This window comes from Leptodactylus fuscus, chromosome 7, assembly GCF_031893055.1.
Source record: "Leptodactylus fuscus isolate aLepFus1 chromosome 7, aLepFus1.hap2, whole genome shotgun sequence".
NCBI lineage: Eukaryota > Metazoa > Chordata > Amphibia > Anura > Leptodactylidae > Leptodactylus > Leptodactylus fuscus.
The window spans coordinates 30,212,952-30,239,690 of NC_134271.1; the positions used below are offsets into that span (position 1 = coordinate 30,212,952).

General features: G+C 50.3%; 1 long non-coding RNA gene across 1 annotated transcript; it reads right to left on the reverse strand.

The window, feature by feature from the left end:
• Positions 1 to 6,763: 6,763 nt before the first annotated feature.
• On the reverse strand, positions 6,764 to 13,374 carry LOC142212571 (uncharacterized). Its single transcript, XR_012717202.1, has 2 exons — positions 13,194 to 13,374; positions 6,764 to 7,765 (listed from the first exon to the last, which is right to left on the reverse strand). It is a non-coding gene; the product is annotated as an uncharacterized LOC142212571 (long non-coding RNA).
• Positions 13,375 to 26,739: the final 13,365 nt, after the last annotated feature.

Consider the following 26,739-nt stretch of genomic DNA (forward strand, 5'->3'; position numbering starts at 1 on the left):
ACACAGCCCCATCCCCCTCGCAGCATGGGGATAAGATGAAATGAAATCTTTCACGTCACAGGTACTGAAAAATAGCATTTTTTGACCACTGTATCACCAGCAGCCAAAAATGCTACGTTTCAAGATTGTGGGGCTTTAGCCTAAGGGTGTGTTCACATATATCCAGAAGGCCATTGCCTAATTTTATATATATATATATATATATATATATATATATATATATATATATATATATATATATATAATTAGCGCTAGTGGACGGGTGCCAGGGCATTCGGCATCCACGCCTGTCATGCGTGGCTCCGCATCCCTGGACGTATGTGACCTCACCGAAACTGTGATTTCTAGGGATGTTAGCATTATAAGCTATGTCTGTATGAATCTGAGCATTTGATATGCAGTTTCTCTGGTCTCATGTTCTTTGAACTCTCCGGTTATGTGTCGTGGGTGGTGGGGGAGGGGGGGGGGTTCAAAACGATCTTGTATGCTTGGGGTGGCTGGTATGATTGGACAGCGAATAGTAGGGTTTGGGTTAAACACTTCCTGTAGGGCGAGGTGTGTGCAGGTATGAATGAGTAGTAGGACAGAAAATGGGGAACCTGTATGTGGGAGCAAGGGGGGGGGGGGGTGTTTTATTGCTGAGGGGAGGTGTGGGCATGATTTTGGGGGGGGGGGGGGTTGGGTTGTTTTGTTTTTTTTCTGCGAGGTGTGTGTTTGGTGTTGCTGTATGTGAGGAGAGTGAGTTTAATCCCTCCGTTGCCTAGGACTTTCTAGACAGGGAAGGGATTAACAATTAATCTGTATTAAAGGGGTAGTAAGGGATTACAAAAACATGGCTGCTGTCTTCCAGAGATTGTCACACCAGTCCAAACCGTGTCTGTTCCTACTACTTGGCTCCCTGTAGACTGGTGTTGCACTCTCTTGGTTACGAGAAGCCGCCATGTATTTCTAATCCTTCGAGTATATTCCTGCTTAGTTTCTGTGGGACAGCGCATGTCATCCGATGAATTGGAGACTGCAGAAAGATTTGGTGTAAACATTCCAGTGAAAGATGGCATTTCTTTTGTATAGTTTGTGTTGTGGCATTACCTGTCTTGCATTATAATACCATGTGTTATGTATGGAGGGTATACTGCTCCACCTGTAGGAGAGCCGATCTCTTACTTCTCCATGTTTGGGGTGTGCAATGTATACCTTTCATACAAAGACTATGCAGCAGACAGATATACAAACAAATCAGCGTTGCTGCCAATAGCAATTGGTCAATTTGGGTTGTATTTTTTTTTCTATTGTAGTTTAACAATGTAAGCTGAAGGTTTTTTGTTTTTTTTGTGTGCACAAGACCGTCTTATTAATCTTTTCAGGCCACTACTACATTGTATATTGATCTCACTACTGGAAATGTTCAATATCTCACTACAAACTACAGAATCCGCCTTCGCCAAACCTGTCCCACTATAACAATTCTGCTGATTTGTATTTCGATGTTGCCTAGGTCACTGTGAAAAGTTTCAATAAATTATTTTTTTTTGTTCTTTTCTTTGGTAAAAATTGTGAATATTATTTATTTATAGATTTTTTTTTTTTTTCTTTTTTTTTTTTAAAAGTGTGAGTAGCTCAATAATTTTGTTTCTGACCAGGAATGACCTATAGAAGATGTACGGTAGTATAATGATTGAGAGGCTGAAGGGGCTATGACAGTTTTTAGGCTAGGGCTACACTGGAACTCTGTGTCGCTCTGTGACTCCTTCATTCATGTTGATGAATAGAGTTGCGTTGCGAGTCCATAGGTGTTGCGACTGCAGAAGTTAAATATTTATCAACTTTTTTTCCCAACAGTCACAGCACCCAAGTGGTCGCAAATTGAATTCATTCACTAATACAAGTGAATGAGTGACGGGGCAATGCAGCAATATTTGGTTGCCCGATAGAAGTCTAGGCCAGTGATGGTGAGCCTTTTAGAGACCGATTGTCCAACCTGCAACCCAAAACCCACTAATTTATCACAGTGTCAACACGGCAATTTAACCTGAATAATGTGCGGATCCACAATTACAGACCTGCAAAATATGGTCATACAAATGGGGCTTTATAGAGCTTTCTGCTTCACAGTGGTCCCCACACAGTAAAATTTGCTCCACTGTGGCCCACACACAGTATAATCTGTTCCACGGATGGGTGCCCAAAGAGAGGGCTCTGAGTGCCACCTCTGGTACTTGTGCCATAGGTTCACCATCACTGGTCTAGGCCAATGTCTCTCTGTTGCCCTTGCTTTAAACTTATCACCACTACCAATCCCGCGGACAAGGATGCTGTATCCCCCTCCACCCCAGTATAAATGGAGAAGCCATTGAGCATGCTCAGTGCTGCTGCATTCAGCTCTCTGTAACAATTAAAGATGTCGGAAATGGGAGGCAGTGTGTATGCTCATTGTCCCTCTTCTCTTGATAAGTGAAGGTCCTATCAGTCTGACCCAGATATCCTGATAGGAATGGGAATAGGAGACAACAGTCATATTTTTCTAACCCTATGCACATCCTTTGTGTTCGAGGATTTATCTTTCTAATTAAAAAGGTATAATTTTTTTTGTGAAAACCTATTGCTGCAAAAATAATTCATGACCATTTGCCATCCACACCACTTTAGTGTGGATGGGGCTTTATTGAAGGGGTTTGAGGCCTTTTTCTATAAAGTTTCCTTATTAGATTGCAGTATAAATTAAGTAGCTTCCCACTGTTCCTGAGCACTAAGTGCAGGTAGTTTTGATGCCTGATGTGCTATTTAGGTTATGTAGTGGAGCAGCCGCTTCTGTTACGTGATGTAAAGAGATGGACCTTTCATGTCCTTCCTTCTGTGTGGCTTTATATACCGCTAGAAAGCCAACAGTGCCCCGGGGCACATAATGGGAATTCAGTGCACTGTTGGCTTTCTAGCTGTATATAAAACTGCACGTGCAGGAAGACATGGAAGGTCCTCTTTAAGTCTTATTTCTTTTTAAAGAGGACCTTCCACCACTTTCAATTATTTGCATCTGTTAATAGGCACCACTCCACTGATTTCAGCACATTTTTAATATTTTCTCTCCAGCCCCCATCATTCCAAAGCAATTGGTGCTATTTGTTTTGGTGCCTGATGTGCTGTTATGGTCTGTACTAGAAAATGGACTGTGTCAGGCAGGAGCAGGAAAGGAGGCGTGATTCAGAGCGCCAATCAGAGACCGCCAGTGTCCGAGCTCAGAATCACACCCCTTGTCTGCTCCTGCATGACTCCGCCTTCCTGACAGTCCAGAGCTAAATATTATATGAGGCACCAAAACAGCAGAGATTGCTCAAGAACAAGGGGGGCTAGAGAAAAAAATTCTTACCGCATTGGAATTGGTGCCTATTAAATGATGCGAGGTGGTGAGATGTCCCCTTTCTCAAATGCCCTCCATGACGGCACCATAGGAGTTGTATCTCCACCCACTATTAGGGACAGGAAAAGCACACAAGAGGTTAAATACCCCCTCCCTCTTCAGTGTTTTTTTCCTGTCCCTATTAGTGGGCAGACAAGAGGTTCTTCCATACTTACCAGGCAGAGTAGGGTCCAGTGTGAATGTCCCTGCAGGTCTGCCCTGTTTCTCTCTGGAGTCTCGGCTGGCTCCCTCTCTTCCTGCCCCCGCCTGAGAACAGTGGAGATAAGTATGTGGGCCTCCGTCCTTCTGTTGAGGCTCCCTGGCCCGTAGAGTCCACCTGCCTGCGCTGCAGCCGCCTCAGCATCCTGCGTTCCACGATGGAACAAATACCAGTATTGTCAATTCCGGAAGGAAGCTAATGGAGGGAAACTTTAAAAAATTTAGTGTCCTAAGAAGTGCAGGTAGACCAAAGGCATCCCTATCCATGGAATGGTGTACGCTGGTCATTGGTGGCTAGTTAGAAGATTCCCAAAGAGGCTGTCGTCTCAGGTAGGACCATCTGTGTGTGTGTGTTATGATGCCTGGAGATGAGTCCTTTAGAGCGGGCGTTCACCCTGGCATATGTTTTTCCTCTGTTTCTGTGTTACTTCCAAGGGTTCTGCCAAAGATCATCAAGGAGAATCTGAAGATCATTTTGATGGGCCACACTGGGCTAAGAGAGCGTGGTTTGGGCTTCTAAGCAATCTCAAGATGGTGAACCCTCTGCTTCTTCTGTTGATTCCAGACCTTCTACATCAGGCTGCAATATTCCATCCAGACCCTCAGAAACCTAAGTTAGCAGCCTGGCTTCTGAAATCTCCATCCTGAAGTCAACAAGACTGAATCAGTAATTCAAACCTTCCAGGCAGGAAGGAAAAGAGTTATCCACGCTATCTACAGTAAGGGGTGGGAGAAATTCCTTTCCTGGTGTGGCAGTAATGTTCCTGGTATTAACCACCCAAATATAGCAAACATTTTAGATTTCTTGGAGGGGGGGCTAGGTAAGGGTGTAAAACCTAATACTCTGAAGGTACAAGTATCAGCCCTTAGCAGTTATTTTGAATCTGACTTAGCTAACCATCGATGATGGGTAAGGGCCCCTTCACACGGCGTAAGCGCTCGGCTCATTCTGAGCCGTACACGCGAGCGCTTCTAAACACTTCCCATTCAATGGGAGCGCTCGTAAAGCCGGCTTTACGAGCACTCCCATTGAAGTGAATGGGAAGTGTTTGGAAGCGCTCGCGTGTACGGCTCAGAATGAGCCGAGCGCTTACGCCGTGTGAAGGGGCCCTTACCCATCGATGGTTAGCTAAGTGCTAATCAAAATGGTGTTTCGAAAAGTACTCGCTCACCTCTAGTCATCTCACTTCTTTTTTCCGAGCGGCTTCCTTTTGAAGTCAATGGGAGCCAGTTTTGGCAACGGATTTTAAGGCGGATTCCACATCAGAATCCGCTGCCAAAAAACTCTGTTTGAACTGCCCCTAATAGTGGGTGAAGAGACTGCTCCTATGGTGCTTTCATAGAGGGCTTATCAGAAACCAAATTACCGGTAAGTATCAATTCTATTTTAATGACTTTATTTTGCTTACTTGTATAGCACCAGTGCATTCCGTAGAGCTGTTACAGATTGTCCGCTTCTGTCCTCAGTAGGGCTCAACATCCACATTCCCTAGGAGTATGTCATTGTATGGGTTTCCTCCGGGTACTCTGATTTCCTCCCACACTCCAAACTCCTTATAGATGAAGTTATCATTGGCTAAATTAGAACGTAGGACTGTAGCACTGCAGATCACCAGTGCTAACCACTGCCCTCTTATAACAGTCTACAGTATATGGTTCTTTATAGTGTATTAACTGATGTGTCGCCAGCTGTATTTTGGTATACCGACAGCAGTGAATAAATTATACAGTACCAATATGTCCCAACACCTGAACCCCCTTATAGGGATCACTAATTAATTATTTTATTTGCTAATTATCTCCTCTTCTGTCTAATTTAGTGACAAAGAATATTAACCCATTCCTATGTGGTCTTCATCTTCCAAGATATCGAAAAGAACAAGCTTGAACCTCTTTACTTAGGGAAATTTACCGTTCACGAATCTTAGTAGTGGTCATTTTTGACCTGAAGAATCCCATGGCTGCCATTGTAAGTTACTATTAAGCCCTGCCCATAATGATATACTAAAGTATTGTATTCTTAGGCATTAGCACCAACTCGTTCAGATGCACAGCGATCAAATGATCCATGACATTTAGCTTTTTGTCCTCAGTGAGTGGTCCTCTTTAAGCCCAGGGCCCCATGTGGCGGAAACGCCGTGTCAAAATCTGCACCATTTTACAGTCTCTGCATTCAAGTGAATCCCATCTACACCTTGTAGAAAAATATGCGCAGTTATTTCCAAAACCATTACAGCATATCACTTAGGATCCCTTTAATTATACCTAAACGAAAACCACGACCCTATCTTTCAAACCATTTTTTTTCTAACTAACATGTCGGAATAGCCTTAAGAAAGGCTATTCTTCTCCTACCTTTCGTTGTCTTCTCCTCACTGCATTTCACCTAAAATCCTGGTTTTTGTCGGTATGTAAATGAGTTCTTTCGCAGCACTGGAGGCGGGCCCCATGCTTAAACAGCACTGGGGACGTCACCAATGCTGCAAGAGAACTCTCCAGCGCCGCCTCCATCTTCGTCTGGAATGAGGTCTTCACCGCGTCTTCTTCCGGCGGTGTTTTTTTAAACTTCTAGGCCTAGGGCAAAGCCAACTGCGCATGCGAAAATGGCCGCTTACAATAGTATTTAAGCGGCCATTTTTCTTGTGGCCGCGAGCATGCGCAGTCGGCTTTGCCCTAGGCCCGAGGCCTAGAAGTTAGAAGACACCGTCGGAAGAAGATGCGGCAAAGACCTCAATCCAGATGAAGATGGAGGCGGCGCTGGAGAGTTCTCTTGCAGCATTGGGGCCGCCCCCAGTGCTGTGAAAGAACTCATTTACATACCGATGAAAGCCGTGAATTTAGGCGAACGGCTGCACGGAGAAGACAACTAAAGTTGGGAGACAAAAAGGGTTTGAAAGATAGCATCCCTTTTAAAGCAGAAAATCTGCAGATGAAACCTGTATGAAGCGTCGCAGGAAAAATCACGATGCGTTTCTTCCTTGATTTTTCCTGTAGCGCTTTTTCGCTGTGGCCTGCTATGTGGGGCCTTAGCATAAATTTTATTTGCAAACCTATATATTTTTTCCTCCCCTTAACAACCCTGTTAATATTCACATATATGCAATAGAAAAATAAAAATCAGAATATATAAAAGTGAGACATATGGCGGTGGTATTTACTGAAATATTTATTACAGCAACACAAAGAAGGGCACAGCTGCTGATTTTACCGTCTATATTACAGATGCCTACATTTAGCCGTTCCTTATTTGCTTATATTATATATATATAGACTATTCACAGTATAAAATATGTCTTGATAAATCAATTGGTCCTAAAATACTCAAAAGCAGCTTTTTCTTAACAAGTGTTTGTACAGATGAGTGTTATGGAGGTAGAGAAACTAGTAACTCAATTAGTATTTCAGTATGGCAGTGTATTGTCCATTGATCGACAACTGATCACACATCCATGACATGCCTGGTTATTGTACTGCTTATCATATGTATTATCAAGAGGCCCCAGTCTCTTAATATATCAGAGAAATGCCCAATGCACCAGAATGGAAATCTATGCCAGTCCAGGAACTGGCATAGATTCCCTTTATAGCTGTTGTTCCTGTCCTGCGCCACCCTCTACCCTGCGCCAATTTGTAAGCAAGGCGCAAAATGGGATATGGCACATCTTTGGCATAAGAAAAGGCTGTGCTCCAAAGATGTGCCATATTAACAGCTATACAAACCAGAAAACTGCCATTGATGTGATAAATTCCACTCATTGTTCGCTTCTGCATTATCCATCATCAGTTATTATCAGATCATAGATCTTCATGTTTTTGGCCGTGCGTACCACAAGGTCACCAGAAAAGGAGGGCAGAGGTTTGAAGTCCCTTCCCAAGCTTCCACATTCTCAGGGCACAAGGGTTGTATACAAAATTCAGCTGCATTTTGTGCATTTTGGAATGGCAATGTCACGTCAAACCTGAGCCCGCACAGTGAGCTCAGTAACTTGTCCGCTTCCAGGTTTGGGTTCAGGTGATGCTTCTCCGAGCTATGGGGGTTAATAATGATTTGGCAGAAAAGCAGACTAGTATCTACCATCACAAAAGCCATTTCAAGGATTTCTTCATCCTGGCATTGTTGAGACAGGAACCAACAATAATGTTGTTCTGAACCTGTGACATAAAAAACAAGAAATGGTATCATTTATAATGCCTATGACTTCTATATATACAAATGACTATTAGGTGAGTGCTCATAATAGTACATAAGGTAGTGCTGGTAGAGGTTGGACAGCACTGATCACTAGCTGGGCGACGCAGTGATTTCGGCCGTGACTTCTATTACACAATCAAGTGCTCCGGGTTGCCCTTACTCATTAGAGCAAGGAGTCCTATAGTGACCATAAGGATGCCGCAACTGTGACTTCATGTTGTAAACAAAAGTTGAGCAATGTTCGACTTCAAGTCGCTGTGCTCTCAGGGTTTACAATGCGACTACATACACCAGGGGTAGGGAACCTTGGCTCTCCAGCTGTTGCAAAACTACAACTCCCAGCATGCATACTTGCTCTGCTGTTCTTGGAACTCCCATGGAAGTGAATGGAGCATGCTGGGAGTTGTAGTTTCACAGCAGCTGGAGAGCCAAAGGTTCCCTATCCTTGACGTACACTATCATGAATGAAGGAATTGCAAGGCAACCTGGTGATCTTTGGTTGCCTGACACAAGTTGTGGCCAAAATCGCCATGTAGGTCTAGCCTTAAAGAGGACCTTTCATGTCCTCTGGCACTTGCGGTATTATATACCTCTAAAAAGCCGACAGTGTGTGGAATTCGGACAGGTCTATGGACAAGTACTGTCAGAGGGGGCGTTCCTTACCGCCCAGGGATGACGCTGAGCGGTGAGGAACGCCCCCACTCTCCTGACAGTATTTGTCCATAGACTAGCTGACATAGTGTGACAAATTGTGTTTTTGGGGAGTGGTTCTGCATATATATTATCCTACATGGTTTATGATTGTAGATTTCTAAGTTTTTGACTTTTTTTTACTCCAGGAAAGTGGTGTAAAATAGCAATAAATCTGCCACTTAGTGCATTGTAGGTTGTTGTAAAGTTTTGATGGTAAATCTGTGGTCTTGGATTTTGTGGTTGTTCAATGTGCTCCCTCCCTAAACCTTGTTATGACCAAATACACCTATTTATGTTAGATATGTTCTCTAATGTAGTTGCCTCTTTAAACTGGCAACTACAGAAAAACTGTACCGGAATGGTTTGAGGAACATGACTAGAGTTAAAGTTGTTGACTTGTCCTCCAAATTCGCCCGATCTCAATCTGATCAACTTTTCATCTGTCACTTTTCATTGAGGGACACAGCACTATGGGTATACACCTGGCCACTAGGAGGCTGACACTAGCACTAGTAGGTTTTAGTAAAAGGTGAGTGCGAAAGTACATGACGACCATCTCCGTTTCTCCTCCTTTCCAAATGGAAGATTTTTTTTCCATCCACTTTGCTGTCTTTCCCCCCTTGAACAGCTGCCTTTCTTCAGGCCATTTCCACTCTTAAGCAGCAGAGTGTCATTGTCCCTGTCCCCGCTTAAGAGTGTTTACGGGTTACTATTCCAACCTGTTCACTATTCCCAAGAAGGACAGCTGTCTTCGCCACATCCCGGACCTGAAGGGGCTCAACAGGTTAATCCGTTTCTGCAGGTTCATTTTCATTTTTTTGCTCTCCCTTTTGGTTTGACCTCCACCCCCCTGAGTATTTACCAAGGTGATGGAGTCCCTCATGGCCATCTTCTGTTCCAGATACGTTGCTGTGATTCCATACTTGGACAATGTCTTCATGCACTGAGAAGGCACCGAGTTCCTGGAATCTTCCTCCTGGAGTCCATGGTCCTTGCCCTCCAATCCAGTGTGTCTTCATCCAGTCTTGGTTACCTGATTCTCCTGCCTCTTCAGATTCGCTGAAAGCTTCTTTGTTGGCTCTCCTCCCCAGGAATTTCTCTGCCATCAATTGAGATCACATGACAACGCCTTCCCCTCTCTTTCCATCTAAGGAGCAGTCTTTGATGCTTTGAGTGTTTAGGGCCAGTGGTCAAATGTCAAGACCTCCCTCCAGATCAACCTTCTGGAACCAAGGGCCAACTTCTTAGCCTAGTCTTCCTAGGACCTCTCACCTCTAAGGGCAGCTAGTCAGAATCCATACCGAAGATGCCACCAAGGCCGAACCGTCGGGGAAGGGAGTTACCATGAGCTGTGTGGTATTTCACGAAGCATCCCACTATTTTCTTTGGGTGGACCGGTATATTCCAGCTCTGTCAGCAGTCCACATTCCAATCGTGGACAATTAGGTGGCAGACTACCTCAGCCAAAAAAAGCTTGACCCGAGTGAGTGATTGCTTCATTAGAACATCTTTCTCCAGTTTTGCTCCCGTTGCCTCCCGCTTAAACCACAAGCTTCCCCTGCTATGTGGTCAGGACCCTGGACCCTTGTGTCATTGCCTTAGACTTCCTCTCTCTGTGCCTGTTTCCTCCTCTTCTTCTTCTCCCTCTGGTTCTCAAGAAGCTCAAGCTTCCTGGTGGCTCCAGATTGGCACCAGGCCTGTTAGCTGGATCCCTTGCTCCTGCTGGTGGACACTCCTTGGACTCTTCTTCTGCAAGTCTTCTTCTATCTCAAGGACCTCTGTTCCATCCCACCCACCCTTACCTCAACTGTGTTTAACAGCATGGCTGTTGAAGTTGAGGTGCTGAGGTGTCGCAGTTTTCGCAACCTGTTATCTAGACCATGCTCAAGGCCTGGAAACCCCAGTCTGCAAAGATCTATCATCACACATGGAAGGCCTATGCATGGTGGTGTGAAAGTATTGACTTCCACCCACTCCTCCTTTTCTCTTCCCAGGATGCTGACTTTTCTCCTGTCTTGCCTGGACCAAGGACTTGGTCTTTCTTCCCTTTAAGGGCAGGTTTCTGCCCTTTCCATTCTTTTTCAGAAGACCCTTGCCTTCTGGCCTCAGGTGAAGACCTTCCTGCAGGGGGTGACATAACTGTGCTTCTCCCTACTGTCCTCCCTTGGAACTGTGTGACCGTAATCTTGTCCTTGAGATAATTCAGACTTCTCCTTTTGAGCTTTTGCATGAGATCTCTTTTTGCCTTCTGTCCTGGAAGGTTGCTTTCCTGGTGGCCATTCCTTCCATCCATAGGATCTCTAAACTAGCTGCCCTGTCCTTTGTCCACTACCACCTTTTTTTTTTTTATTTAAGATGGTCTTTTTCTTCCACATCAATGAGGATATTGTCTTATTGTCTTAATGTCTTTTTGCCTGGATCCCAAACACCTGCGTGAGCTCTCTCTTTCACTGCCTGAATGTGATCCTGGTGATCCAGGGCCATTTGTCTCTCAGTGACTGAATCTGTCACTTGGATGCCTTGTTCGTTCTCCCTGAGAGCTTCTGCAAAGGCTTGGCTACTTCTATAGCTGCCAGGTCCAGGTTGACTAGTTCTGCTATCAGAGAGGCCCATTGGCTCAAGGATAGGTGGCTGCCTCTCTGTTTGACCCCTCCTTCCACAAGGGCCATCAGGGCTTCCTGAACTGTTGGCCATCAGGCTTCCGTTGTCCAGGTCTGCAAGGCTGCCATCTGTCCTCTGTCCTCTGTCCTCTGTCCACACTTTCACCAGGTTCTACCAGATCCATTGTGTGGCCTCTGCCGATGCCAGACACTGTAAACTCGGTTGCTTACATGGCCATGTACTTCCCATCCCCTGGGACTGCTTTAGGACACCCCCAAGGTGCTGTGTACCCCAAAGAAATAAACGAGAAAATTTGATGTTTGTAATCGCTATAAAATCTTTTTCTCGCTGTATGCATTGGAGGACACAGATGCTACCCTTGTTTTCTTAGGGTGCATTCACACTACGTAACGCCGGGCGTGTATGAGAGCCGTACATGCCGGCGTTACAGCAGACTGCCGAACACTTCCCATTCACTTCAATGGGAGCGCTCGTAACAGCGGCGTTTACGAGCGCTCCCATTGAAGTGAATGGGAAGTGCTCGGCAGCCCTGCTGTAACGCCGGCGTGTACGGCTCTCATACACGCCCGGCGTTACGTAGTGTGAATGCACCCTTACCCTGGACTGTTTCGGTTTGTCTTCAGGTTCAAGTTATGGTAGAGGTCTTGGTTCTGTGTATTATTTTTTTTTCCCCCTATCAGTATAACTTTGGAGTGTAGGAGGGAACCTCAGAAACATGGGGAGACCATACAAACTCCTTGCACGTGTTGTCCTAGGCAGGATTCGAACCCAGGACTCCAGCGCTGCAGTGCCAACCATGGATCCACCGTGCTGCCTCTGTACTTTCTTGTTTATGTTTCTCTCCTTCAGCTGCGTCACAAACTGACTAGCACAGTGTCTGTGGAGAGAGGATAGCCCAGAGGTGGAGCTCACATCTTATACTAGTTCTAGTGTCAGCCTCCTAGTGGCCAGGTCTATAACCATGGTGCTCTGTCCCTCACTGAATACAATGAGGAAGTGGATTTTACAGTGAGTACAAAAAAAAATCCAATTTTTGTCATTTGTGAGAAGGGATTCCATTCTGTGGCTTATAACCAGGTGCGTAACTACCGGGTAGCAGCTGCCACAGGGCCCGGGCCATTAGGGGGCCTGGCGACAGTCGCTACAACTGCGTTTTCTCTCTTTTTTTTTTTTAATAGGCCGTTACCGGCTGGAGTTACTACAGCCAGTAAGGGGCCCTATTTTACTTACCGATCCTGGCAGAGGCCCTACAAACACTTATATTTGGGGGTCTGAAAAGACCTCCGAGTATAATAATGATCGGAGGCCCAGGAGAAGTAAGGGGACATAAAAAGACAGAGTTACTTACCTCTCTGGGCAGGCTTTGGGTGTACTTGTATGACGTTCCTGACGTCACATAACCGGAGCCTGCGCCCTTATGCGTTGCGACACAGGCCCCCTGGGTCACATGATGTCCCAGACATCATTGAAGATTGCTGCCATCAGCAGGGAGCGCAGGGATAGGTAAGTAGTTTTTTTTTTTATGTTACTGTTTGTATTCCTTCTGGGTCTCCGATTATTATACTCTGAGGTCTGAAAAGACCCCAGAGTATAATAATTATTCATGGGTGTCCACAGTGGGGCATAATACTGGGTGAAGGGGCCACTACGGGGCATAACAGTGCGCACAGGAATTCGGTGGGGTGGAGTAAGTTGTGCTCTTCGGTGCGGGGCCCCGCCATGCCTAGTTACACCACTGCTTACAACTAAATTTGTAAGTCAGATGGACCAAGTTATCCATAGTAAACAATACAACATGGCCAAGCTGGGCAAGTAGAAATGGAGAAAACCAATGTAATGAATTCAGTAACTTCAGTGAGAAGGGGAACTGCTGAGCCACGGCCTCTGAATACAGGAGTATCTTCTAACCGAATCTGATACACAATCTATTTTCTACACAATATACTGCTAAATTCTGAAATAACCTACAATATGGATCTTACATTTCATTTCTGTAGACTGTAGTTAACTCATTGATGTGAGGATAAGAAAACAAAGCTAAATAAGAGCATTCAAAGACATGCAAAGCCCTACTTTTGGTGGCTTCCGTAAACAGCACGCTGCCTCTTCGTTCTCCTGCAAGGAGTCTGTAGTAAGTCAGGGTAGCACAACGCAAGGAACACGCACTTGGCTGTGGTGGATTAAACCCTCTGGGACCCAAAAGAGGGTTCCCACACTTTTGTCTCCCTTGAACGCCACAAACCAGGGCCGACAGTGTTATGAGGGCCCACCGTAAGCAGCTTGCTATCATCCTATCAAAAGCCCCCCAAGTGGGCCTTCTCTCTGATGCACCTTATTTATAACCTTGGCACTACCCCAAGTGAGAACTGGTAGGCGTTACACAGACGGTGCCAGATGGCGTATTAACCCTTGCTATAGTTACAGAGGCAAGTACATTATTTTAACCACTGAAAGATGTGACTTCATTACTTGCTTGTATTGCTGTTTTACCTGGAAAACCATTTATTGATTTGCAAGACTGCATGTGGGTTTTTCAGACACATTAAAAATAACAAATCAAGCAAATGAGTCTGCAGTTAAGTAGCACTGGCAAGATAAGCAATGTAATTTCCCAATGCAGTAGTATAACAAGGAAACAATTGTTTACAGGGATCCTATCACTCAGACACAATTTTTTCTAAGTACCACGTCGGAATAGCCTTAAGAAAGGCTATTCTTCTCCTACCTTTCGTCATCTTCTCCACACCACCGTTCGCCTACAATCCCGGTTCTTGTCAGTATGCTAATTAGCTCTCTCGCAGCACTGGGGGCGTCCCCAATGCTGCGAGAGAACTCTCTCCAGCACCACCTCTATCTTCGTCAGCAGCGTCCTCTTCAGCTGCTTCTTCCGGCGGTGACTTGTAACTGCTAGGCCTCGGGCAGAGCTGACTGCGCATGCCCACAGGCCACAAGAAAATGGCCACTTGCACAGTATTGTAAGTGGCCATTTTCTCGTGGCCTTTGCGCATGCGCAGTCTGCTCTGCCCAAGGCCTAGAAATTACAAGCCACCGCCAGAAGGCGCTGCTGAAGAGGGCGGAGGCAGCACTGGAGAGAGTTCTCTAGCAGCATTGGGGATGCTCCCAGTGCTGTTTGAGCGCTGGGGCCCGCCCCCACTGCTGCAAGAGAGCTAATTTGCATACCGACAAGAATTGTAGGGATTGTAGGCAAACGGCGATGCAGAGAAGACGACGAAAGGTAGCAGACGAATAGCCTTTCTTAAGGATATTCCGACGTGGTACTTAGAAAAAATTGTGTCTGAGTGATAGGATCCCTTTAATAACAGTTCATTAAAAAAAACAAAACGCCCAGAGCAAGAAAGCTTAAAGGAGTTGTCCCATCACAAGGATCCTATCTATACTGCTTGTTAATGTGAATGTAAGACTTTTGCTGAAGCATTGTATTTAGGAAAACTGCTTTGTTTGTCCACTATATCACTTTATTCATTTCTTTGTTGACTTTTGACCAGATAAGTCAAGGGATGTGTCAAGTGATGTATCAGCCCTTCCTCCCTGAGAGCAGGCAAAGTGGATGGGAGCAAGCCTGGAGGGGGGGTAGTTTACACTTTGGGTGAAGGGGCCGCCAATACAGACCCAGCATCCGCCGTAATAGAGAGGCGGATGCTGGGGAGGGTTAGACGCCAGCATAGGTGCCTGCAACATCGCTATGCTCCTGTCCTGCATGAGGAGCGAAATAGCAGCATCGCTCCTGCCGCTGCTGGCTTCATGCAGAGCAGGAGCGTAGCGATGTTGCAGGCACCTATGCTGGCGTCTAACCCTCCTGGGCATCCGCCTCTGTATTACGGCGGATACCGGGTCTGTATTGGTATTGTGAAGGCTGGAGAACTGACTGGTCTCACCATCTATAAGCACGCACGCAGGGCCAGAGGCATCTCGCTGCTGGCTTTGCATATGTAACCCCGCCCACCAATGACGCAACAAAACAGGAAGACAGAAGATTTTACAGAAATGAAGACTGGTGAGTATGCGACGTGGGAATACCCCTTATACACATGTGGTTATTGTTAATGTAACTTTGGATTCCAATACTGCAAATTTAGTGTTCGATTCATCATCCTCGTTCAGGCGTATCCTGAAAGATCCCTTAGACAAGAAAGCATAAAGGTTCCTAAGGCGTTCTTGGGAGTCAGTAGGAGCGTCCCTCAAACCCAATATGGCGGCTACCTGTACTGCAAGATCCCTTATGAACTGGCCAATTATAATTTCAGTTGATCTATGAATTACTGAGAAGAAGTGACAAAGGAGGATAGGTGCACCATGAGCTTGGGGCCGCTGACTTCTTGCAATAAGCACAAGAAGGGTGTGTTCTAGTAGAGCACAAAATGTGGTTACGAACCTATGAAAAATCAAAATACAGCCATGTACATGGTATACATGCTGATAGGATCTCAGGGACAATGGAAGTTCTAAAGGTCAGGCAACTGAACTTTACATTGAAACTGTAGTGCAGCAATGGTGGATTATGTAGATAATCTGTTTTCCCTTAGTCATAACAGCAGCACAATGTGGGGTATTTCTGCCCCTGTGTGCTGGTAGGACAGGCAGAATTTTTAATCAGCAATTAATTAATATGTATGACTAGGCCCTGTAAGAGGGCATAGGAACCTCCCCCCCGTGTGTTAATACAAAAGTACAATAATAATACTCTCTCCTCTGCTCCTGTGTCTCCTCCGCTCCACACACTTCTCGTGCTGCTGTCTGTGTCCTTTATGAAGCACAGCGAGCTCCGGCGTCAGGTTGCTATGACGCCGGGCCTGCTCTGCTACATAAACGCCACAGGGAGCAGCACGAGAAGTGTGTGCAGGCAGCCAGCAGACACAGGAGCAGAGGAGAGAGACAAAGGTGAGAGCTACTACATGGGGGCCGATGTAGGGGAGGAACTGAAGCTGGGGACACCTCCTCCCCTCCGAAACACACCAAAATCCATTCAGCCGTTTGTTTGTGGGTTTGGCTGTGATTGAGGCACATTCACCTTTATAATATTAATAGGATAGGGTGTTTTCCTTGTACTGCTTTACATCAATTGTGCAAAGTCAGTTCACAGGAAGGCTGAGTTTTGATTCCTTTGATCAGTGGTGTCTAGAAAAAAACTCCATTGTCTACAGCCAGGCTATCGGATATCCATCCGCATATGTTCAGACCCTGTAGATATGAACAAGCATCTGGGAGACCTCAAAAATACATTCTTCAGACACATGCTGACACCGGAGCTCGCTGTGCTTCATACAGGACTGCAGCACGAGAAGTGTGTGGAGCGGAGGAGACACAGGAGCAAGACAAAGGTGAGAGCTACTACACGGGGGACGATGTAGGGGGTGGGGGAACATGAGACTGGGGGGCAGAGATGATGGAGGATGTGATCCTAACACCCCCCCTTGTATTTTGGCATCCATCTTTCTCTATCAAAGGAATTGGTTAGACTAATTATCTTTAAGTAGTTTTTTGTCTCAACATGGAGATGCTATGGGGATCAAAGAAGGAAAAACCTTTTCTTCTCAAGGAAATGAGGATTCATTAGCATTCCATTACCTAATCTATCTGATCTACTTCAGGGCTGCACCTTTTTCTGGTCAATATAGAGTGTGTAACACAGGCGGTCTATAGTCCACTGAATGTTAGATCCAAGAAGTGACACCAAGCTTTTGATCTCTAATTATCTTCTGAGCCTTGATATACAGTGACTGTGGTGGTGGTGGTGGGGGGTGTATATGTGTTGGCTAAAGCCTCATTACATTCCAACAGAAACTAATGGATAGAGACTACCATTCCACATCCAATCCTGGTATGTTATGCTACGTTATAGATCCAACCTGCTTTTTGTCTGTATAAAAACTACCTCTCTGTAACAATAAATCAAATCAAAAAAGCTTTATTGGCACGTCCGAATACTAGCTTTGGCAATGCCAAATACCTAAAGTGGTGGTGGGGGGGGAGTTGGATTCGGGTGGGTATGGGGGGGTGGTTTGGGTTATAACAGTCCATGGAGTCTCAGCTTCCTCTTGTTTGATGACAGCTGGACACGTATTGGGCAGCGATCTCCACAGTGGCCTCTTCTTCTCCCAGTAGGATGTAGAGTTTCCTCGTCTCATCTGCAGATATGAAATCTGGGATGTGGGCAGAGAGTCTTTGGTAGTAGACGGCCCTCACAGCTGAGTATTCGGTGCAGGAAGCGGGCCTCGTCTTCTAGGGCCCCCTGGGCACAGTGCTGGCACAGTCTGTTCTCCCGTGGGTTGTACGTCTGCCTGTGTTGCCCCATCTCTAGGTTGTGGGCGCTCAGTCTGTACCGGCTCAGGGTCGGTCTGTGTTTGGGGTGGCGTATTCTCTCCAGGTAGATGGCCATGGTGTAGTCCCTTTGTAGGGATTGGTACACGGTGAGTTTCTTGGAGTTATTTATTTCATTTCTCCATTCTTCAATGTACCGCTCTCTGTTTGCCTCTGTGGTCACCTTTATTTCGGCCTTGGTTATAATCTGTTGGTGTTTTTGGTTTGGTGGTTGTCTGTTTGGTTGGTGAGTGTCTGGTTTGCACAGGTGACTTAGCCATGCTTGGTGGTGGTAGGAGTCAGGCTTGCTCCCCTGGATGTGTGCTTGGAAAGCTAGCGCCCTCTTCTGTATCGTGAGCCATAGGGGGAGTCTGCCTAGCTCTGCCCTGCCATGTTGGTGGTGTTGCGATGGACCTGGAGCAGGTATTTGCAGAACTCCAGATGGAAGTTCTCTGTTAGGCTGGAATCCCACTTTGACTGGTCTGGGTAGGTGGCTGGGTCCCAGACCTCATTCAGAACTCATTTGATACACCACCATCGGTGCCTTTATCCATTGTTTTAGGCCTGGAGAACTGATTTAGTCCATCCAGGCCTGTTTAATTTGGAGCTCTGCAACATACTTTAATAATTATTACGGACATCTAAGGGTCCTCATAACGGGGGACAAGATACTGGGGGCAGAGATGGGGGGGACGAGATACTGGAGGCAGAGATGGGGGGGACGAGATACTGGAGGCAGAGATGGGGGGACGAGATACTGGGGGCAGAGATGGGGGGGACGAGATACTGGGGGCAGAGATGGGGGGGACGAGATACTGGGGGCAGAGATGGGGGGACGAGATACTGGAGGCAGAGATGGGGGGGACGAGATACTGGGGGCAGAGATGGGGGGGACGAGATACTGGGGGCAGAGATGGGGGGGACAAGATTGGGGGACAAGAAGCTGGGGGCAGAGATGGGGGACATGAAGCTGGGGGCAGAGATGGGGGGACAAGATACTGGGGGCAGAGATGGGGGGACAAGATACTGGGGGCAGAGATGGGGGACAAGATACTGGAGGCAGAGATGGGGGACAAGATACTGGGGGCAGACATGGGGGGACGAGATACTGGAGGCAGAGATGGGGGACGAGATACTGGAGGCAGAGATGGGGGACGAGATACTGGAGGCAGAGATGGGGGGACGAGATACTGGGGGCAGAGATGGGGGGACGAGATACTGGGGGCAGAGATGGGGGGACGAGATACTGGGGGCAGAGATGGGGGGACGAGATACTGGGGGCAGAGATGGGGGGACGAGATACTGGGGGCAGAGATGGGGGGACGAGATACTGGGGGCAGAGATGGGGGGACGAGATACTGGGGGCAGAGATGGGGGGACGAGATACTGGGGGCAGACATGGGGGGACGAGATACTGGGGGCAGACATGGGGGGACAAGATACTGGGGGCAGACATGGGGGGACAAGATACTAGGGGAGAGATGGGGGGACAAGATACTGGGGGCAGAGATGGGGGGACAAGATACTAGGGGAGAGATGGGGGGACAAGATACTGGGGGCAGAGATGGGGGGACAAGATACTGGGGGCAGAGATAAGGGGGACAAGATACTGGGGGCAGAGATAAGGGGGACAAGATACTGGGGGCAGAGATAAGGGGGACAAGATACTGGGGGAAGAGATGGGGGACGAGATACTAGGGGCAGAGATGGGGGGACGAGATACTGGGGGCAGAGATAAGGGGGACAAGATACTGGGGGCAGAGATAAGGGGGACAAGATACTGGGGGAAGAGATGGGGGACGAGATACTAGGGGCAGAGATGGGGGGACGAGATACTGGGGGCAGAGATAAGGGGGACAAGATACTGTAGACAGAGATGGGGGGGACAAGATACTGGAGGCAGAGATGGGGGGGACAAGATACTGGGGGCAGAGATGGAGGGACATGAAGCTGGGGGCAGAGATGGGGGGACAAGATACTGGGGGCAGAGATGGGGGGACAAGATACTGGGGGCAGAGATGGGGGGACAAGATACTGGGGGCAGAGATGGGGGGACAAGATACTGGGGGCAGAGATAAGGGGGACAAGATACTGGGGGCAGAGATAAGGGGGACAAGATACTGGGGGCAGAGATAAGGGGGACAAGATACTGGGGGAAGAGATGGGGGACGAGATACTAGGGGCAGAGATGGGGGGACGAGATACTGGGGGCAGAGATAAGGGGGACAAGATACTGGAGGCAGAGATGGGGGGGACAAGATACTGGGGGCAGAGATGGAGGGACATGAAGCTGGGGGCAGAGATGGGGGGACAAGATACTGGGGGCAGAGATGGGAGGGGACAAGATTGGGGGACGAGATACTAGGGGCAGAGATGGGGGGACGAGATACTGGGGGCAGAGATGGGGGGACGAGATACTGGGGGCAGAGATGGGGGGGGACAAGATACTGGAGGCAGAGATGGGGGGGGACAAGATACTGGAGGCAGAGATGGGGGGGACAAGATACTAGGGGAGAGATGGGGGGACAAGATACTGGAGGCAGAGATGGGGGGGGACAAGATACTGGAGGCAGAGATGGGGGGGACGAGATACTGGGGGCAGAAGGGGGGACGAGATACTGGGGGCAGAAATGGGGACAAGATACTGGGGGCAGAGATGGGAGGGGACAAGATTGGGGGACAAGATACTAGGGGAGAGATGGGGGGGACAAGATACTGGGGGAGATGGGGGGACAAAATGGGGGCGAGATGGTGGGGGCGAGATACTGGGGGGAGAGATGGGGGACAAGATTGGGGGACAAGATACTAGGGGAGAGATGGGGGGACAAGATTGGGGGACAAGATACTAGGGGACAAGATTGGGGGACAAGATACTAGGGGAGAGATGGGGGGACGAGATACTGGAGGCAGAGATGGGGGGGACGAGATACTGGGGGAAGAAATGGGGGGACAAGATACTGGAGGCAGAGATGGGGGGGGACGAGATACTGGGGGCAGAAATGGGGACAAGATACTGGGGGCAGAGATGGGAGGGGACAAGATTGGGGGACAAGATACTAGGGGAGAGATGGGGGGACAAGATACTGGGGGCAGAGATGTGGGGGACAAGATACTGGAGGCAGAGATGGGGGGGACGAGATACTGGGGGCAGAGATGGGGGGGACGAGATACTGGGGGCAGAGATAAGGGGGACAAGATACTGGGGGCAGAGATGGGAGGGGACAAGATTGGGGGACAAGATACTAGGGTCAGAGATGGGGGGACGAGATGCTGGGGGCAGAGATGGGGGGACAAGATGCTGGGGGCAGAGATGGGGGGACAAGATGCTGGGGGCAGAGATGGGGGGACAAGATGCTGGGGGCAGAGATGGGGGGACAAGATGCTGGGGGCAGAGATGGGGGGGACAAGATGCTGGGGGCAGAGATGGGGGGGACAAGATGCTGGGGGCAGAGATGGGGGGACAAGATGCTGGGGGCAGAGATGGGGGGACGAGATACTGGAGGCAGAGATGGGGGGGACGAGATACTGGAGGCAGAGATGGGGGGGACGAGATACTGGGGGCAGAGATGGGGGGGACGAGATACTGGGGGCAGAGATGGGGGGGACGAGATACTGGGGGCAGAGATAAGGGGGACAAGATACTGGGGGCAGAGATGGGGGGACAAGATACTGGGGGAAGAGATGGGAGAGGACAAGATTGGGGGACAAGATACTGGGCGCAGAGATGGGGGGACAAGATACTGGGGGCAGAGATAAGGGGGACAAGATACTGGGGGCAGAGATAAGGGGGACAAGATACTGGGGGCAGAGATGGGAGGGGACAAGATTGGGGGACAAGATACTGGGGGCAGAGATCGGGAGGACAAGATACTGGGGGCAGAGATGGGAGGGGACAAGATACTGTGGGCAGAGATGGGAGGGGACAAGATTGGGGGACAAGATACTGGGGGCAGAGATCGGGAGGACAAGATACTGGGGGCAGAGATGGGGGGACAAGATACTGGGGGCAGAGATGGGGGGACAAGATACTGGGGGCAGAGATGGGGGGGACAAGATACTGGAGGCAGAGATGGGGGGGACGAGATACTGGGGGCAGAAATGGGGACAAGATACTGGGGAAGAGATGGGGGGGACAAAATGGGGGCAGAGATGGGGGGACCGAGACAGGGGGATCGAGATGGGGGGGGGCAAGATACTGGGGGCAGAGATGGGGGGGACAAGATACTGGAGGCAGAGATGGGGGGGGACGAGATACTGGGGGCAAGATGGCGGGGCAGAGATGGTGGGGACGAGATACTGGGGGCAGAGATAAGGGGGACAAGATACTGTAGACAGAGATGGGGGGGACAAGATACTGGAGGCAGAGATGGGGGGGGGACAAGATTGGGGGACAAGATACTAGGGGAGAGATGGGGGGACAAGATACTGGAGGCAGAGATGGGGGGGACAAGATACTGGGGGCAGAGATAAGGGGGACAAGATACTGTAGACAGAGATGGGGTGGACAAGATACTGGAGGCAGAGATGGGGGGGACAAGATACTGGAGGCAGAGATGGGGGGGACAAGATACTGGAGGCAGAGATGGGGGGGACAAGATACTGGAGGCAGAGATGGGGGGGACAAGATACTGGGGGAGAGATGGGGGGACAAGATACTGGAGGCAGAGATGGGAGGGGACAAGATTGGGGGACAAGATACTAGGGTCAGAGATGGGGGGACGAGATGCTGGGGGCAGAGATGGGGGGACGAGATGCTGGGGGCAGAGATGGGGGGACGAGATGCTGGGGGCAGAGATGGGGGGACAAGATGCTGGGGGCAGAGATGGGGGGGACAAGATGCTGGGGGCAGAGATAAGGGGGACAAGATACTGTAGACAGAGATGGGGGGGACAAGATTGGGGGACAAGATACTAGGGGAGAGATGGGGGGACAAGATACTGGAGGCAGAGATGGGGGGGGACAAGATACTGGGGGCAGAGATAAGGGGGACAAGATACTGTAGACAGAGATGGGGGGGACAAGATACTGGAGGCAGAGATGGGGGGGACAAGATACTGGAGGCAGAGATGGGGGGGACAAGATACTGGGGGCAGAGATGGAGGGACATGAAGCTGGGGGCAGAGATGGGGGACATGAAGCTGGGGGCAGAGATGGGGGGACAAGATACTGGGGGCAGACATGGGGGGACAAGATACTGGGGGAGAGATGGGGGGACAAGATACTGGAGGCAGAGATGGGGGGACAAGATACTGGAGGCAGAGATGGGGGGGACAAGATACTGGAGGCAGAGATGGGGGGGGACGAGATACTGGGGGCAAGATGGCGGGGCAGAGATGGTGGGGACGAGATACTGGGGGCAGAGATAAGGGGGACAAGATACTGTAGACAGAGATGGGGGGGACAAGATACTGGAGGCAGAGATGGGGGGGGGACAAAATTGGGGGACAAGATACTAGGGGAGAGATGGGGGGACAAGATACTGGAGGCAGAGATGGGGGGACAAGATGCTGGGGGCAGAGATGGGGGGGACAAGATGCTGGGGGCAGAGATGGGGGGGACAAGATGCTGGGGGCAGAGATGGGGGGGACAAGATGCTGGGGGCAGAGATGGGGGGGACAAGATGCTGGGGGCAGAGATGGGGGGACAAGATGCTGGGGGCAGAGATGGGGGGACAAGATACTGGAGGCAGAGATGGGGGGGACAAGATACTGGAGGCAGAGATAAGGGGGACAAGATACTGGGGGCAGAGATAAGGGGGACAAGATACTGGGGGAAGAGATGGGGGACGAGATACTAGGGGCAGAGATGGGGGGACGAGATACTGGGGGCAGAGATGGGGGGACGAGATACTGGGGGCAGAGATGGGGGGACGAGATACTGGGGGCAGAGATGGGAGGGGACAAGATACTGTGGGCAGAGATGGGAGGGGACAAGATTGGGGGACAAGATACTGGGGGCAGAGATCGGGAGGACAAGATACTGGGGGCAGAGATCGGGAGGACAAGATACTGGGGGCAGAGATGGGGGGACAAGATACTGGGGGCAGAGATGGGGGGGACAAGATACTGGGGGAGAGATGGGGGGACAAGATACTGGAGGCAGAGATGGGGGGGACGAGATACTGGGGGCAGAAATGGGGACGAGATACTGGGGGCAGAAATGGGGACAAGATACTGGGGAAGAGATGGGGGGGACAAAATGGGGGCAGAGATGGGGGGACCGAGACAGGGGGATCGAGATGGGGGGGGGCAAGATACTGGGGGCAGAGATGGGGGGGACAAGATACTGGAGGCAGAGATGGGGGGGGACGAGATACTGGGGGCAAGATGGCGGGGCAGAGATGGTGGGGACGAGATACTGGGGGCAGAGATAAGGGGGACAAGATACTGTAGACAGAGATGGGGGGGACAAGATTGGGGGACAAGATACTAGGGGAGAGATGGGGGGACAAGATACTGGAGGCAGAGATGGGGGGGACAAGATACTGGGGGCAGAGATAAGGGGGACAAGATACTGTAGACAGAGATGGGGGGGACAAGATACTGGAGGCAGAGATGGGGGGGACAAGATACTGGAGGCAGAGATGGGGGGGACAAGATACTGGGGGCAGAGATGGAGGGACATGAAGCTGGGGGCAGAGATGGGGGACATGAAGCTGGGGGCAGAGATGGGGGGACAAGATACTGGGGGCAGACATGGGGGGACAAGATACTGGGGGAGAGATGGGGGGACAAGATACTGGAGGCAGAGATGGGGGGACAAGATACTGGAGGCAGAGATGGGGGGGACAAGATACTGGGGGAGAGATGGGGGGACAAGATACTGGAGGCAGAGATGGGGGGGACGAGATACTGGGGGCAGAAATGGGGACAAGATACTGGGGAAGAGATGGGGGGGACAAAATGGGGGCAGAGATGGGGGGACCGAGACAGGGGGATCGAGATGGGGGGGGGGCAAGATACTGGGGGCAGAGATGGGGGGGACAAGATACTGGAGGCAGAGATGGGGGGGGACGAGATACTGGGGGCAAGATGGCGGGGCAGAGATGGTGGGGACGAGATACTGGGGGCAGAGATAAGGGGGACAAGATACTGTAGACAGAGATGGGGGGGACAAGATACTGGAGGCAGAGATGGGGGGACAAGATACTGGAGGCAGAGATGGGGGGACAAGATACTGGAGGCAGAAATGGGGACAAGATACTGGGGAAGAGATGGGGGGACAAAATGGGGGCAAGATGGCGGGGCAGAGATGGTGGGGACGAGATACTGGGGGCAGAGATGGGGGGACGAGATACTAGGGGAGAGATGGGGGGACGAGATACTGGAGGCAGAGATGGGGGGGACAAGATACTGGAGGCAGAGATGGGGGGGACAAGATACTGGAGGCAGAGATGGGGGGGACAAGATACTAGGGGAGAGATGGGGGGGACAAGATACTGGGGGCAGAGATGGGGGGACAAGATACTAGGGGAGAGATGGGGGACAAGATACTAGGGGAGAGATGGGGGGACAAGATACTAGGGGAGAGATGGGGGGACAAGATACTGGAGGCAGAGATGGGGGGGGACAAGATACTGGAGGCAGAGATGGGGGGGGACAAGATTGGGGGACAAGATACTAGGGGAGAGATGGGGGGACAAGATACTGGAGGCAGAGATGGGGGGGACGAGATACTGGGGGCAGAAATGGGGACAAGATACTGGGGGCAGAAATGGGGACAAGATACTGGGGGCAGAGATGGGAGGGGACAAGATTGGGGGACAAGATACTAGGGGAGAGATGGGGGGGACAAGATACTGGGGGAGAGATTGGGGGACAAAATGGGGGCGAGATGGTGGGGGCGAGATACTGGGGGGAGAGATGGGGGGACAAGATACTAGGGGAGAGATGGGGGGACAAGATACTGGAGGCAGAGATGGGGGGACGAGATACTGGGGGCAGAAATGGGGACAAGATACTGGGGGCAGAGATGGGAGGGGACAAGATTGGGGGACAAGATACTAGGGGAGAGATGGGGGGACAAGATACTGGAGGCAGAGATGGGGGGGACGAGATACTGGGGGCAGAAATGGGGGGACGAGATACTGGGGGCAGAAATGGGGACGAGATACTGGGGGCAGAAATGGGGACGAGATACTGGGGGCAGAGATGGGAGGGGACAAGATTGGGGGACAAGATACTAGGGGAGAGATGGGGGGACAAGATACTGGGGGCAGAGATGTGGGGGACAAGATACTGGAGGCAGAGATGGGGGGGACGAGATACTGGGGGCAGAGATGGGGGGGACGAGATACTGGGGGCAGAGATAAGGGGGACAAGATACTGGGGGCAGAGATGAGGGGACAAGATACTGGGGGCAGAGATGGGGGGACAAGATACTAGGGGAGAGATGGGGGGACAAGATACTGGGGGCAGAGATGAGGGGACAAGATACTGGGGGCAGAGATGGGAGGGGACAAGATTGGGGGACGAGATACTAGGGGCAGAGATGGGGGGACGAGATACTGGGGGCAGAGATGGGGGGACGAGATACTGGGGGCAGAGATGGGGGGACGAGATACTGGGGGCAGAGATGGGGGGACGAGATACTGGGGGCAGAGATGGGGGGACAAGATACTGGGGGCAGACATGGGGGGACAAGATACTGGGGGCAGAGATGGGGGGACAAGATACTGGGGGCAGACATGGGGGGACAAGATTGGGGAACAAGATACTAGGGGAGAGATGGGGGGACAAGATACTGGGGGCAGAGATGGGGGGACAAGATTGGGGGACGAGATACTGGGGGCAGAGATGGGGGGACGAGATACTGGGGGCAGAGATGGGGGGACGAGATACTGGGGGCAGAGATGGGGGGACGAGATACTGGGGGCAGAGATGGGGGGACGAGATACTGGGGGCAGACATGGGGGGACAAGATACTGGGGGCAGAGATGGGGGGACAAGATACTGGGGGCAGACATGGGGGGACAAGATTGGGGGACAAGATACTAGGGGAGAGATGGGGGGACAAGATACTGGGGGCAGAGATGGGGGGACAAGATACTAGGGGAGAGATGGGGGGACAAGATACTGGGGGCAGAGATGGGGGGACAAGATACTGGGGGCAGACATGGGGGGACAAGATTGGGGGACAAGATACTAGGGGAGAGATGGGGGGACAAGATACTGGGGGCAGAGATGGGGGGACAAGATACTGGGGGCAGAGATGGGGGGACAAGATACTAGGGGAGAGATGGGGGGACAAGATACTGGGGGCAGAGATGGGGGGACAAGATACTGGGGGAAGAGATGGGAGG